The sequence below is a fragment of the Crotalus tigris genome, unplaced genomic scaffold (assembly GCF_016545835.1).
Source record: "Crotalus tigris isolate CLP2741 ecotype Arizona unplaced genomic scaffold, ASM1654583v1 scf7180000024302.2721777, whole genome shotgun sequence".
NCBI lineage: Eukaryota > Metazoa > Chordata > Lepidosauria > Squamata > Viperidae > Crotalus > Crotalus tigris.
In genome coordinates this window covers 882,590-893,719 of record NW_024100474.1, presented here as the reverse complement: position 1 = coordinate 893,719, position 11,130 = coordinate 882,590, and the positions used below count along the sequence as shown (strand labels likewise).

Genomic DNA, 11,130 nt, shown 5'->3' with positions numbered 1-11,130 from the left:
GACATAAAGTATTTGGTAAATAATTATTATTATATGCTTTGACTTGCTATAACTCTGCTTCATAAATTTTATAAAGTAAAGTTACTTCCCTGCTTTATAAATCACCATTACTGTGGAACCGGTGGGCGGTTGGAAAATTTTACTACTAACAGAGATACAAAAGTGGGCGGTAGGTATAAAAAGGTTGACTACCCCTAGCATAGGGTCTCCTGATTGAGCAGGGGGTTGCACTGGATGACCTCCAAGGTCCCTTCTAACTCTATTCAGATTGATTGTGTGAACACCCATCTGTGCATGCGCACATACACACACACACACATACAGAGAGAGAGAGAGAGAGTGTAATATAGTGCCATGAATATACTGTCCCAAGCCCCTGTTAAAAACCAACACACAACAACTGCAATGCTCACTTAGCTGTATTTCAAGGAAGAGTTGCCACATTTTACTTCAAGGCATAAATGTTTTAGAGTCTGATAGACAGCAATTTGGATTTATATAAAGAAAGGTAAAGCGATAGCCAGCAGTGATGTCAGGTCATTGGCCGGATCTTGAAGACATCCCAGGCAGTAGATGAAGAAGATGGCATTATTCTTCTGAGTGGTATCTAAGAGATTAGATAAAACAATACGTTGATCAAAGTGAGTTAAATGTTTCTTCTGCCTCCTGAAACCCAAAACTTATTCTCCCCTCCTTTCCATTCAGAGTTTTCCTGGAAACCCACTTCATGTTCATGTCTATGTCTTGCAATGCTTTGTAAATACAAACAATATCAGGCAGAATATCCCATTCTTAATAGAATAGAATCAAAGAGTTGGAAGGGACCTTAAAATAGGGGTGTCAAACTCAGTTTCATTGATGGCTGCATCAGCATTGCAGTTGCCCTGGGGGGGGGGGCGGGTAGGTATGGCCAGAGTGGGTGCAGCCTACTGGGTGGGTGTGGAGGGAGTGGGTGTGGCCTACTGGGTCGGCATGGCCAGCTCTTCATTGTTCCCGTCAAGGGTGCCTGTGGGGGCCTGGGCAGGAGTGGGACAGATCTGAGGTCTGTGGCAGAACGGGGTGGGACCAGGGCAAGTGCCAAGCCATGGTCCACTGGAGGAGCCTCATTGTTCTTCTCAGGCCATGTGGGGGGGATGGCTGGATGGTGGTGTGGGCTGCCCGGAGCCCTGGGCAGCAAAGATCAAATGCCCAGCCTGGCCCTCGAGCACTCGTGGCACTTCCCCAAGGGGGTGCCCAGCTGCACTTGCCTCCTCCTCAAGGCTGCTGCTGCTGTGCTTGCTCTCCTTAGCCAGGTTGTTCATGATGGGTACCAGGGCAATGTCAGAGGGAGACTGAATGTGTTTCAGCATAGATGGCCACCACAAAATTGTACATTGGCTCCCGGCCAGCCGGCCTGGGCCAGGGCCAGGGCCAAGGCAGTGGGATCCGTTCCCTCACTGTTTCCAGGATGGCTTCGTGGGCCACATGAAACCACTTCGTGGGTCGCATCCAGCCCCCGGGCCTTGTGTTTGAAATGTTTGCCTTAGAGGTCTTCTAGTCCAACCCTCTGCTCAAGCAGGAAACCCTTTACCATTTCAGGCAAATGGTTGTCTAATCTCTTCTTTAAAACTTCCAGTGTTGGAGCATTCACAACTTCTGAAGGCAAGTTGTTCCACTGGTTAATTGCTCTAACTGTCTTGTAGGAGATGACCAGGCTGAGCTCAAGGGAGTGGTCAACATGTCATAAGTCTCCAGTCCCTGTGTGCAGGAGATCTAAGTCTAGCCCACCTTGAATGCCTTTCTTATTTCCCGCTTATTTCCCTTGACTGTTAGTTGGTCAGATTCTTGTAGAGAGTCAATATAAAAGGGAAAAAAGTGACATTGCCATACGAGTATATTACAGGCCACCCAACCAATCAGAAGAAATAAATGAACTCTTTCCAACCAGTTAACAAACATATGTAGGAAGCATACCACAGTAGTAATGGGAGACTTCAACTATCCAGATATCAACTGGGAGACCAACTTCACAGAGAGTGAGAGATCAAACAGATTCTTAACTAATCTAGCTAACGACTTTATCATCCAAAAGGTAGAGGAGGGAACTAGAAGTAAAGCTATACTGGACCTAATTCTTACTAATAAATAAGAAGTGATAGAGGGAGTTGAAGTTGCCAGAACCTTGGGTGAAAGTGACCATGTCATACTGGAATTCAATATAATGCAAACACAAGCGATAGAAAATAATCTTCTTCAAAAATGCTAACAAGCCAGGTAGATGGTTAGCTTATAAATTGAAAAAAGAAAGAGAAAAAATCCCTGATAAATAAATTGCAAGATTTGAGAGGCGATTTACAATGTCAAAATGATATAATAAAAAAATAATTATTTAATTTTATGCAACACTCTATGAGATAAAAGAAATTACTCAAGAGAAAATAAGGCAGTATATAGAAAATGCTAAGCTACCAAAAAATCCCAGAGAACTTTAAAAAACATGCTAAATGGACTTCCGACTTGGCATCGCGGTGCCACAGATGTAGGAAGATGGGCTCTGTCTTTCGTGTCTGAATTCGCTCTGCTGGGGGACCCTGGAAAGGGTCAAAAATCGCCCCGTAGAGGTGACGAGCAAGGAGGGGACCCTCGTTTGATCGCGGGAGGGTGGCATCCCTTCCATTTGATCCAGGGAAGCCCTCCAAACCAGCAGAGGAATGATATGGCCAGTCACTAAGATGCTGACAGCCGAAGTCAAAAGTACCACCAAGCAACTTTCAAGCAACGTGGATGAAACTGGGTGAGACCTGATCCTCTCTTTAAGATTCTAAGTTTTCTTTCCTGTAAAAGCTGCCCAAAGCATTTTCCCCCTGTGAGGAGAGAGGGAAGGGAACCTTTACCCCACCCTCTAAGAAAAGCAGAGACTAACTACCCAGGGGAAACAGAGCAACTATAAGATTAATTTTAATCTAATTGCATGTATATTCTTTTGAAACTTGGGGACTAAAAGTGTTCCTTTTCTTATTGGAGACTTTTGTTTGTTTGTTTGTTTTTAAAAAATAAGACTTGAAAAACCACCATATAAGTTTTGCTTTAAAAGCTTAAAACGGCATTGGTGACATCTTGTGACAAATTATGGTATTACAATTTGTTATTGCCAAAAAGAGACTTGGCTTGAAGTCCAGACTTCAGACAAAATTTGTTTGACCTTGACAGTTACCACCTTTGAAAAATCCAGTTGCAAATAAGGGATTTCTGGGCAGCTTATCTGACCTACTTGAACTATGAATGTAAACTTTTACTGATTTTCAGAGCTATACTTGGGGAATTGCTTTCCTATCTCCCTGCATGAGTAGTATATGTTATTACATGAGATGATGGAACACCTTGGATTATAAAACTTGATAAACAATTTTTACTATAAAGACCACCTATAAAATGTGAAATAGATGTCCCATACCCAGCTACAAAAGACAAAAAAAATATTTTTAACGTTTGATTCTAAAGTCTTCAACTTAACATACTATCAAGAGAATGTGGATGAAGATCAGGAAAAAATCCTTTCCATGTTGAAATCAATACATGAAACCATCCTTTCAGCTTGTGACAAAATAAGAAGCACAAAGGAACTAGGTGCTAGTTTAAATATATAAATCCAGATCTTGACTACAAGCAAAGAACTAACAATGCAGAAAACAAAAGGAAAATTGGAACAACTAAATACTAAGACAGGGGACCCAATTGACCAACAGACCCAGCCAACTGAAAAATCAGAAAAGGGAGTGACAACATTGAAAATGGAAAAGATTTTTTACAAATTAAGAAATCAGAATAAATTTGAGGAAAAGGAAGAAGAACAGATTGAATGGAACATAAACCTATCAGGACAATTGTGGGAAATTGGAGTAATAGGGAGACGATTTAATGAATACCAATGGGCTCATTCTTCCCAAAAAAATTCAAATAAATGGTCTTTCTTATTCCAAATCATATATAATAAAGAAAGGGAGAACTATTTGGTGATTCAAAGGCACTGACATGGAAGGTTAGCTGGCAAAGGAAGAAAGCCAGAGTAAGGCTGAAGAAAATAATGGCTTTGATTTATTAGAGGGGATATTATATTACTAATTAGATGGTCGATTATGGTGGAAAATAGATAACTTTTAGAAAATAGAGTAACATTATAATTAAATAGGTAAGATGTGTAACTAGACCAGGGGTAGGCAACCTTGGCTCTTTTATGACTCATGGACTTCAACTCCCAGAATTCCCGAGTCAGCTATGCTGACTCAGGAATTCTGGGAGTTGAAGTCCATGAGTCATAAAAGAGCCAAGATTGTGTACCCCTGAACTACACTATTAAACTTTGGTATGAAAAGGGAAAAAGGGAGAAGTTGATATAAGGAGAACTTTTGGTCACCTAAACATAAAGTACTTGGAAGTCATAAATAGTAGTGTTTTCTTGAATATTGATGGGAAATTAAAGTTTGGGGGGAAGCAACAATAGGACATTGTTCATATAAGGACATTAAGTGCAAATGCAATTAAGATACGTATGGGCTACAAAAAGTGCATATAGTCCAGGCCATGGTTTTCCCAGTTGCAATGTATGGCTGTGAAAGTTGGACCATAAGAAAGGCGGAGCGCCAAAGAATGGAGGCCTTTGAACTCTGGTGCTGGAGAAGATTCCAAGGTCCATCTCTGTTTAGCCTATTCTATCCTATCCTTGCTGGAGAAGACTCCTGCGAGTCCCTTGGACTGCAAGGCGTTCAAACCGGTCAGTCCTAGAGGAGATCAACCCCGACTGCTCTTTCGAAGGCCAGATCCTGAAGTTGAAACTCAAATACTTTGGCCACCTAATGAGAAGGAAGGACTCCCTGGAAAAGGGCCTAATGCTGGGAAAGATGGAGGGCAAGAGAAGAAGGGGACGACAGAGAATGAGATGGCTGGATGGAGTCACTGAAGCAGTAGGTGTGAAGTTAAATGGACTCCAGAAGATGGTAGAGGACAGGAAGACCTGGAGGAACGTTGTCCATGGGGTCGTGATGGGTCGGACACGACTTCGCAATTAACAACAACAACATGGGCTACAAAGTATTGATAAATGTAACAAGGATGTTTCTACTTAGTTGAAAATAAGAATTCTGTTTGCCCAATATGAGATAAAAGTCACTGGCACCCGACAGATTACATCCAAGAGTTCTGAAGGAGCTGGCAGATGTTATCTCAGAACCATTGCACCATATCTTTCAAAAATCCTCAAGCACCAGGGAAGTACCTGAGGATTGGAAAAGGGCTGATGTGGTTCCCAGCTTCAAGAAAGGAAAAAAAAAGACCCAGGAAACTATAGACCAATCAGTCTAAGATCAATACCTGGAAAGATCCTGGAAAAGATAATCAAAAAACAGATTTGTGAACAACTAGACCAGTGGTTCTCAACCTGTGGGTCGGGAGCCCATTTGGGGTCGAACGACCATTTCACGGGGGTCGCTAAACAATGCAGTCCGCCATTTTTTTCCCCTTTTCCTTAGTTGTGCTACTCCCTTTTATTCTATTGGCTTTTGAAAGCCAATAGAATAGACTCTCTTGAATAGAGTCTAATTCTATTGGCTTTCCAAAGCCAATAGGAATGGTCCAGGCTGTCTCTGCCCTGCTGAGCCCGCCAAAAGTCCCATTCTGCAAACGGTGCTGCACCAGTTGAGAAGTCCTCGCCTTACGACCGGTTGAATAGTCCTCGACTTACGACCAGTTGGGGGTCGTGGCATTAAAAAGGTTGAGAACCACTGAACTAGAAGCAAACAAAGTTATAACTAGTAGCCAGCATGGGTTGGTCAAAAACAGATCATGCCAAACCCATCTTATTTCATTCTTTGATAAAGTGACTCAATTACTAAACCAGTGAAATGCTGTGGACATAGTATACTTAGATTTCAGTAAGGCAAAGTAGACCACAATCTACTGTTTAGTAAGCTAGAAAAAGGTGGGATAGACAACATCACTACCAGATGGATCTGTAGCTTGCTGACAAACCATACTCAACGAGTAGTCCTCAATTGTACTACAACGACATGGAGAGAAGTAAGTAGTGGGGTATCACAAGGCTCTGTCTTAGGCCAAGTACTCTTCAATATATTCAATATCTTCATCAATGACTTAGATGAGAGAATTGAAGGGAAACTCATCAAATTTGCAGAGGACACTAAGCTGGCAGGAGTAGCCAACACCCCAGAAGACAAAATCAGGATCCAAAAAGATCTTGACAGACTTGAACAATGGGCCCTATCCAACAAAATGAACTTTAACGTGGAGAAAAGCAAAGTTTTATACAGGCGGGAAAAATCAAAGGTTTAAGTACAGATTAGGTGAGACCTGGCTCAAAAACAGCAACTGTGAGAGGGACCTTGGAGTCCTAGTGGGCGATCCCTTAAACATGAGCCAGCAATGTGCAGCAGCAGCCCAAAAAGCTAATACAATCCTGGGTTGTCTAAACAGAGGCATAGAATCAAGATCACGCAAAGTACTAGTACGGCTTTATAAAAGCCTAGTGAGACCACACCTGGAATACTGCGACCAATTTTGGTCACCATACTACAAAAAAAAATGTTGACAATCTGAAAAAAATTCAGAGAAGAGCAACTACGATGATTAAAGGCCTGGAGACTAAAACATACGAAGAACGGCTGCTTGAGCAAGGGGCTGGACTAGAAGACCTCCAAGGTCCCTTCCAGCTCTGTTCTGTTCTGTTCCAATCTATTGTGTTCTAAATCTTTATACTCATTTAAACTGCCTGGATCTCCTGATTTCTCCCACGCTTGACAAATCTACAATTGTGGCCTCTCTTTTAGGGAACTTTTTTCTTACCGAAAACAGCACACTTCTTGGTTGATACAATCCTTTGGTCCAAGGTTCCTGTGGTTTATAGGACAGGGAGGCCGCATGCAGTGTGCATTACATTTCCGGCACTCGGAACAAGCATTCCCTATTAAAAGGAAAAGAGGAGAGAAGTAATTGATGAGTAAAGCTACTTCGATATTTACATACATTTCACATTCCAAGACACCACTACCACTGCAGAATTCCTGTGACTTCCTTCCTTCCTTCCTTCCTTCCTTCCTTCCTTCCTTCCTTCCTTCCTTCCTTCCTTCCTGCCTGCCTGCCTGCCTGCCTGCCTGCCTGCCTCCTATATTGGTTTTCCAGTCCCTCCTTTATCCCCTATATACTATTGGATCCCTAGTCTTAATTCAAAAGAAAGATCAATGACATATTTTTCAGACCTTTATAAGCTCATATTGTCAATAGTCAATAGTCATTACCTCAAAAAGAATAAACAAAACTAAAAGGTGTCAGAATAACCAAATAACAGAGCTAGAAGGTACTTTGGAGGTCATCTAGTCCAACCCCCCCCCCACTCAGGCAGGAAACCCTATACCATTTCGGACCAATGGCTGTCCAGTTTCTTCTTAAAAACTTCCAGTGTTGGAGCATTCGCCGTTTCTGGAGGCAGGTTATTCCACTGGTTAATTGTTCTAACTGTCAGGAAGTTTCTCCTTAGTTCTAGGTTGCTTCTCTTGATCAGTTTCCACCCATTGCTTCTTGTCCTGCCTTCAGGCGCCTTGGAAAATAGCTTGACTCCCTCTTCCTTGGGGCAACCCCTGAGATACTGGAAGACTGCTATCATGTCCCCCCTTGTCCTTCTTTTCATTAAACTAGACATACCCAATTCCAGCAACTGTTCTTTGCATGTTTTAGCCTTCAGTCCCCTGATCTTTGTTGTTGCTCTTCTCTGCACTCTTTCTAGAGCCTCAACATTTTCTTTTACATCGTGGTGACCAAAACTGGATGCAGAATTCCAAGTGTGATCTTATTATCCATGATTGATATATTTCTAGCTAAAAGGTTTAGCTTTCATTCTAAAAGTTCTTTTTTTAAGCTTTTGCAAATTCTGACCCTCAGTTGAATGGTAGACCTAGAAAAGATGCATTAGACTACCATGCTTTCAAAGTTGATCATATTTGTTTAGAAAGGAGTGAGCTATCAATCCATTTTGAATTATCAGTAATTTAGTTTCTTACCTGGTTCAGGCAGGAATGCAAGTATAAGGAATGCGAAGAGCAGATAAAATACCTTCATGTTGGGATTGGTTCTGGACCAAATCTTACTGCTGGGACAGGACACAGCTCTCTATATATAGAGTTCTAATGTTTCATCACTCCACTTTGGTAAAATATTGCAAATATTTTTAGCAGTTACTTTTACCGTTCTTACATAAGGTATGGTTGCATCTTACTTCTGTTGAAATGCCCCTGTGGGTTTGCTTATGCAAAAATCCTTGGGAAAGCAAGAGTCTTGGTTGAACAGATAATCCGCTGTATGCCAAAGGTGCTTTTTTCAAGGGGCAACTGGCCTTCTTTTTTTCCCCTTTGAAGATGTTTTGCTTCTCATCCAATGCTTGGTCATAAGTCAAGGACTATCTGTACACTAAAATAACAAATTAAATGCAAAAATCCCCAGTTAAAAAAATGATATAAACCACAAATGTGAAGAGAAATCTCCCCCCAAAAACAGAAAACCCTATACCATATAAGGCAAATGATTATCCAATCTCTTCTTAAAAACCTCCAGTGTTGGAGCACCCACAACTTCTGGAGGCAGGTTGTTCCACTGATTGTTTCAAATGTTAAGAACTTCTTCTTCCTTGGTTGTAGATTGCTTCTCTCCTTGATTAGAATAGAATAGAATTGAGCTGGAAGGGACCTTGGAGGTCTTCTAGTCCAGAAGGAGAACCTATACCATTTCAGACAAGTGACTGTCTAGTTTCTTCTTAAAAACCTCCAGTGTTGGAGTACCCACAATTTCTGAAGGCAAAGCTGTTCCACTGGTTAATTGTCCTCACTGTCAGGAAGTTTCTCCTTAGTTCCAAGTTGCTCCTCTCTTTAATTAGTTTCCATCCATTGCTTCTTGTCCTGCCTTCAGGTACTTTGAAAAATAAGTTGACTCCCTCTTCTTTGTGGCAGCCCCTGAGATACTGGAAGACTGCTCTCCTGTCTCCCCTGGTCCTTCTCTTCACTAGACTAGCCATGCCCAGTTCCTGCAACCATTCTTCATATGTTCTAGCCTCCAGTCCCCTAATCAATTTGGTTGCTCTTTTCTGCAGTCTTTTAAGAGTCTCAACATCTTTTTAATAGAATTGCAGAGTTGGAAGGGACCTTGGAGGTCTTCTAGTCCAAGCCACTGCTCAAGCAGGAGACCCTATACCATTCCAGACAAATGACTGTTTTTATATTGTGGCAACCAAAGCTGGATGCAGTATTCCAACTATGGTCTTACCAAGACATTATAAAGCTGTACTGTCACACGATCTTGATTCTATCCCTCTGTTAATGCAGCCTAGCACTGTGTTGGCTTTTTTGGCTAATCTGCAGCACACAGATGCTCATATTTAAGTGATTGTCCACTAGAAGTCCAAGATCCCTCTCACAGTTACTACTATTGAGCAAAGTACCCCTTATACTATACCTGTGCATTTGGTTTTTCTTGCCTAAATGTAGAACCTTACTTTTTTCACCATTGAATTTCATGTTGTTAGATAGCGCCCAGTGTTCAAGTCTGTCCAGATCCTCCTGTATCCTAAGCCTGTCTTCTGGAGGGTTGGCTATTCCTGCCAGCTTGGTGTCATCTGCAAATTTGATGAGTTCCCCTTCTATCCCCTGTAGTCAATCTTTTTTTAGATCCCAAATAAATATATACACTCAACATTTGCTTGGCATATCAATAGTTGTATACTGCCAGTTGAAGGAAGTGTGTATGCAACAGACATATTCTAGTAGGTGTAAGAATTCCATACCTGCCCAAGGACTCTTATTCAACTGAACGAGAACTTCTAGAGAAGAGGGGAGAATCTTTCAAGATATATTTTCCTCCTTGCCTGCAATACCATACTGAAGGCTAAAACATATGAAGAATGGTTGAAGGAATTTGATACCTCTAGTTTAATGACAAGAAGAATGAGCGGTGATATGATAGTAGTAATCCAATATTTGAGGAGCTGCCACAAAGAAGATGGGATCAATCTATTCTTCACCTGAAGCACCTGAAGGCAGAACAAGAAGCATCTGATATCAATTGATCAAGGAGAGAAGCAACTCTGTACTAAGGAGAAATTACCGATGGTGAGAACAATGAATCAGTGGAATGACTTGTGGGTGCTCCATTACTGGAGGTTTCTAAGAAGAGACTGGAAACCATTTGTCTAAAATGGTATAGCTTGAGCAGAGGGCTGGACTAGAAGACCTCCAAGGTTCTACTCTGCTCTGCTTTGCTCTGCTCTACCCCATCCCACCCCATTCCATTCCAAACTCAAATGCATCCTGCCTATGAAGTTGGGCTGAGCAATTAAATTCCAAAGAATTGATGCCATGAGAAATGGATCGTGAGAAGGTCCTTTGAGGAGTTTGATCTTGGGTAGTGATGGACAATGAGTAGGCACTTGACCTAAGCTTTGCCTTGAAATTTAAGTTTCCTTCAGAGTTTAGAATATCACTATAGGTCCAGATTTTTTTCAAAGTCCACTAAATTTGGGTGTACAAATGCTCCCATTGTTGATAACCGCCCTGGAACTTTCAAATAGATTTTGCTTTTTAGTTTTCCCCATTTTGTTAACAATGCATTTCTTATATAATGATTTTGGAAATCAATTCCAAAGAATTGGTGCAGTGAGAAATGCATAGTGAGAAGGTCCTTTGAGGAGTTTGATCTTGGGTAGTGATGGACAATGAGCAGGCACTTGACCTGAGCTTTGCCTTGAAATGGCACCCAATTCTGGGATCCACAGATGGTCTCTCCATAACCTTGCTACAGAAGCTGAATGAAAACAGAAGTCAGCTATCAACAGGTGCACTCAATATTGGCAGATCAGTCAGATGGGGAATGATGCAATTTGCAGTTTTGGAAGGAAAGTTAAGTCAGTGCTCAATAATGTGGTTCTTTGCTCAAGAATGACAGGAAACAGGTGGTGAGGAAAGTCTGGAAACTGAATCTCTAAAAGTGCCTTGAAGCCTGTTGAGCTTTTATACAGTACAAGAAATGATCAATTATCTCACGTAAGGAGGGCATGCAGGAGAGGAAGTGAGGAAACCTCTATCCCAACTGACAGTCTTT

General features: G+C 41.7%; 1 long non-coding RNA gene across 1 annotated transcript; it reads right to left on the bottom strand.

Moving 5' to 3' along the window:
• Positions 1-414: 414 nt before the first annotated feature.
• Positions 415-8,120, bottom strand: LOC120299561. The gene is made up of 3 exons (XR_005554439.1): positions 8,046-8,120; positions 6,835-6,952; positions 415-607 (listed from the first exon to the last, which is right to left on the bottom strand). It is a non-coding gene; the product is annotated as an uncharacterized LOC120299561 (long non-coding RNA).
• Between the last annotated feature and the right edge of the window lie 3,010 nt (positions 8,121-11,130).